The sequence below is a fragment of the Mus musculus genome, chromosome 13, assembly GCF_000001635.26.
Source record: "Mus musculus strain C57BL/6J chromosome 13, GRCm38.p6 C57BL/6J".
NCBI lineage: Eukaryota > Metazoa > Chordata > Mammalia > Rodentia > Muridae > Mus > Mus musculus.
Genome location: NC_000079.6, coordinates 55150018 through 55155017, shown reverse-complemented (window position 1 = coordinate 55155017; position 5000 = coordinate 55150018). Strand labels below are relative to the sequence as shown.

The window sequence follows — 5000 nt, the reverse complement described above, 5'->3', positions numbered from 1 at the left end:
CGTCTAACGGGACCTCACTCGTTAGCGTCACCAACACTTCCATGCCCAGTTTGGGACGCTTCCAGCGGTGTGTGCTGTCACGAGGCGCAGTCCAAATCAAGGACATTCTTCCTCGTTCCGAGCCGGACAAGCATCCTGAGGACACTTCTGGTGGTTTGTTCCCTCACAGCTTCATCTTAGACAGCGTAGGAGCTTGTTTGGCTTTGTTTATTGTTTTTCAGAGTTGTGGGTTGAACCCAGGACCTCCTTGCATGCTAAGCAAAGCCTCTGCCATTGAGCTTCCTGTCTAGCTGGCTCTGTAATTGGCACAGGTTTTACATGTCTGGTAGCGACAAATTCAAATCCTGATTCCTGCCAAGACCTACCTACCTTTGTCCCTTTCTGAATTGTTATCATCATAGGGTTGCTTCAGGGACAAAAAGGGACCATATATGGAGGGATGGCACACACAGGGCATCGGTGAGACATTCTCCCAGTCCCCATACTGAGTGTGCACCGGCACCGTTTGTCTGACATGACTCAGTCTCTGCTTCTGATATGGAGTTTAAGTCTGATACACAGACTTGTCCACATGCTGTAGTGGAGCATCTGTTTCACAAAAGGAAGACTCAGACCTAAGCCTTAACTTGACCAGGGAACCAGTGGAGTCCCAGGGACGCACAGGCTGTTACCTAGTCCTGGATAACAGCCAGGTGTCACCAGCATCTTTGGATCAGTGTTCTTTTTCTTTGGGGCCCTGCTCTTGTGAGTGTGCGCGCCATCTTTGCACAGGGGCCATGCTAATCTCCGTATCAGGCCAATGTTAGTGAGTGACAGTTGAAGAAAACAGCATGATTCTTAGAAGATGCATTCCATACTTTACCAAACTGGGAACCCTGCCGAGGGTTTTTCTCAGCCCACTGCTGAGGAAGACTCAGGCCTAATCAGTCTACTGACCTCAATGTCTCTCAGCTCCCCTGCCCCACAGAGACTAGGTCATGGTCATTTCTCGCTTGGTATCTTGGCAAACCTTGGTTCTTCACTGCCCACTAGTTTTTTTGTTTTGATTTTGTTTTTTCTCCCTGTCACCCAGATTACAAGCCCCTAAGGGTTAACTGCAGGACCCTCCTGTTTCTTTTTCTATTATTTTGAGACAAGTTCTCACTAAAGTTGACCAGGAAGACTGGCATTGAAACTCACTCTGCAAACCAAGCAGGTCTACAAATGGTGAGGCTCCTGCCTCAGCCTGGCTAGTACTACCCATCAAGGCCCATGTGCTGGGCCCAGCTTTTCTACGCTTCATTTTAAATGCCAGTGTCAACCTTGTAACTCCCACAGTCTGTCCCTTCAGTAAATTCTAAACGCCGACATGTTTGCTCCCTTGCCTGTACCTCCGTGTTCCTCTATTGCCTTAAAACCTTGATCTGTCCCCTACCCCCTAGTTTGCTCGGCCCATCTGCAAAAGACTCCTACCACACCCTGCAAAGCAGAGAGGGCCATGCTTCATCTCCAGCTTGGGTTGGGGCGGACAGGTCCGGGGAGGTTTTATTCCCACTCACAGGTTACCCTGAACTCACAACCACAGAATTCTTAGTCTGGTCACCAAGGCTGGCCCCTTAGGATCGCTAGCACTTGGGACTGTCATCAGAGAGCGCTAAGTTGTTCACCCTCCTGCACTCACGCGATGAGGTACTCTGTGCAAGCGACTGCGAGCATTACTTTTTTTTTTTTTGCCAGGGGCGACAGTGCTCTTACTTTAATGCCCCCACCCCGTCGCTCTTGGAGGGAGGTGCACGTCAGCGGTCCCCGTGCGGAGTTGCATAGACAGCTGGCCCATCGCCCCCGCCCCGGTGGGCAATAAGTAACCAGAGCGGTGACCAGGGTGCTCTTTGAACGGAGGGGGACAAAAGGCCCTGTGTGCGCTGCGGGTTACTGATTTACCGCCCCCTCCACCCAACCACTCCCGCCGCGCGGGCGCCAAGGTCCCCGGGACAGAGGGGGCAGCTCGGGAGCTCCACGGCCGCTGTCCCCACGGCGGCCGGGAGTACGGTGTGTGGCCCAACTGGCCCAGAGCTAGAGGGCTCCGCTCCCGGCGCAGGGGCCCGGCTCACCTGGCTCCTCCGCCGCCCGGCTCCCGCGCGCGCGGGTCACGATCCCGGCAGGGCTGGCACACTCACCCGCCCGGAGCTCCTCCGCCCCGGGCCGAAGAGCCAGGAATGTCCCTGCAACTGCAGCGTGGCGGGGGGCTGCCCCCTCCTGCCCCGCCCACCTCGGACTCCGCCCCTCCTGGACCACTTCTGATCTGAGAGGCGTGGTCCGAGACCCGGCAAATGTCAGCCCGGTACCCTAGTGCGGGAGCTCCCCGTTGGGACTGGATCGCCCAGTCTCAGTCGTTCCGGGGCCCCACGTCCAACCTGCAAGGTCTAACTTGCTACCTTGCTCTATCCTTTGCTCTTCCTCAATTTGGCACTCACCAGGCTCTCTGGTTTTCCGTGAAATCACAGAACATCAGAGAGACCTGACCTCTCCTTGGCCTGAGCGACCTTCAGAGGATATTTAAAATATATCTCGGTCGGTCGGGGTGGCGGCGGCGCACTGGGGAGGCAGAGGCAGGTGGGTTTCTGAGTTCGAGGCCAGCCTGGTCTACAGAGTGAGTTCTAGAACAGCCAGAGCTATACAGAGAAACACAGTCTCGGAAAAGAGGGGGGGGGGAGGGAGGGAGAGAGAGAGAGAGAGAAAGAGAGAGAGGAAAAAACTTTAAACTTTAATTTGTAAAAAGTTGTGCTTTTATTTTTAAAAGTTTAAATTTTCACTCTAAAAAGTTTTTTTGTTGTTTCTTTTTGTTTGTTTGGGGTTTTTGTTTTTGTTTTTGTTTTTTCAAGACAGGGTTTCTCTGTATAGCCCTGGCTGTCCTGGAACTCACTTTGTAGACCAGGCTGGCCTTAAACTCAGAAGTTTGCCTGCCTCTGCTTCCCAAGTGCTGGGATTAAAGGCGTGTGCCACCACTGCCCCGCCCTGACTGCTCTTCCAGAGGTCCTGAGTTCAATTCCCAGCAACCACATGGTGGCTCACAACCATCTGTAATGGGATCCGATGCCTTCTTCTGCTGTGTCTGAGAGCAGCTACAGTGGACTCACATACATAAAATAAATAATGCTTTAAAAGAATACTTCCTCTGGTTTTTACATAGATAGTGTTGTGATGACATGGTGGTCTGGTCCACATGTACAGACCTCCTCCTCCTGTGTTGCTCCCCATCCTATCCCTGGGTCTTTGCTCACCCATCCCCTGTTCCTAGTCTAACCTGCTCTCTATTGGTCTGGCACTTTGGTCTCCGTTCAAGGCCCCAGGACATCCCTGGGGATTTGCCAAGTCCCCTTTGTTAGGATGGAGAAAAGAATGAGCCCTGAATCTCAGTACTGTCTATCAGCCTTGTCTCTGTCTTTGTTTGCTCCTCAGCAAATCAGTAAATGATAGTAGGCTGCTGAAGAGACTTGCTGGAAGGAGAATTCACATGTTCATATCTGACCTGTGAGCACTAACAGCCATTCTTTCTTCTTCGCACTTGGCAGGCTGTAACTGCATAGTTGTTATTCATGTAATCAGCTGGGGACCGACCACTAAGCTCCCGGAAGCCAGGAACTGAGTCAGTGGACTTCACTTTTGTATCTCAAGTGCCTGGCACACAGCAGGTGCCTCCAGAGAGCTCCACCCCCACCTGGCTCAGGTGTATCTCATCTACCAGCACTTCTGTCAATCGAATGGACTGTAGCTTAGCTATGAAGTCAGCCAGGCCAAATTTCACCTGAAGTCCCAAGATGTTTGCCTCTATGAAGCGTTTTGGAAAAAAAAAAAGCTCAACTCAGGCCATCTGCAGAGCTCCTAGCTATCACTCAGGGATGAGAGCCTGCCTGGGAAGCAGCAGCTTCCTTTCCTTCAAAAAAAAAAAAAAAATCAGTGGGGCATGGTGGCACACGCCTTTAATCCCAGCACTCGGGAGGCAGAGTCAGGCAGATTTCTGAGTTCGAGGCCAGCCTGGTTTACAAAGTGAGTTCCAGGACAGCCAGGGCTATACAGAGAAACCCTGTCGAAAAACCAAAAAAAAAAAAAAAAAATCTATTGTGTGCATGAGTGTGCTTGCGTGTGTTACCATGAACCATCAGTGTGGACTCTTGGAAGAAACAGCATGCTCTAAACCAATTCTCCCTTCCTCTATTCATATCTTGACTTTTAACCTTATTTACACTTTAATTTCATTATTCTGTGTGCACGTATGGCTGTGTGCACGTACTGCATGCAGTGATGGTTTGGAAACCCGAAGATCTTGGATCCACTGGAACTAGAGTTATGGATGGTTGTGAGTCACCATATGGGTGCCAAACACATGCATGCACACACACACACACACACATGCGTGCATGTATACACTCAGGGTCCGGGGAGAGAAAAAAAAAGTCTAGCATGATCCACGTGATCCACCAGTCAACAGTCTAGCCCCTCAAAAGTGTCCAGGAGGAAGGAGGTGTCTAGCTGGAGGACCTGCTTTGCAGAGAGCTCACCTCAGAATGCCAGGACCTCTCTTCTCCCGGTCCTCCACGGACTCCACTTATTAAATTCAGTTCTTGGGGTCCTTGATGAGCTGACAACAGGAGCTAGACCCTACAACACAGATTTCATTCCAATCCTGAGGTGTATCCTGAGCCCTTGCTAATTAACTAAGAACTTCCTGTAACCCCACTGTCTTCCAAGGTTCCCAAGGCCCTCAGACTGTCACCCCCCCACCCCCGTTCCAAACATATACTCTCTAAATCTCTTGACTGAACGGTTTCACACTCTCACAGGATCTTTCAGTCAGTCAGTCAGTCAGTCAGTCAGTCAGTAAATTGACTGGCAAGTATTTTATTGAAGGTTTATTATGTGACTGTGCCCCGTTCTGTGGGACCTGGTTCACTTCTAGGTCACTCAGCTTCCTGTGTTCCCTCTTGTCCAGTGCTGGGAGGTGTGAGCCGCCACACCCTGAC

At 51.3% G+C, this 5000-nt stretch overlaps 1 protein-coding gene across 1 annotated transcript in view; it reads right to left on the bottom strand.

The window, feature by feature from the left end:
- The window catches only part of Fgfr4 (fibroblast growth factor receptor 4), a 15942-nt gene extending 13742 nt beyond the window's left edge, over window positions 1-2200 (bottom strand). Inside the window, exon 1 of the mRNA NM_008011.2 lies at window positions 2091-2200. The gene's annotated coding sequence lies outside the window, so the exon portion shown is untranslated. The remainder of the gene's footprint in view (window positions 1-2090) is intronic.
- Window positions 2201-5000: the final 2800 nt, after the last annotated feature.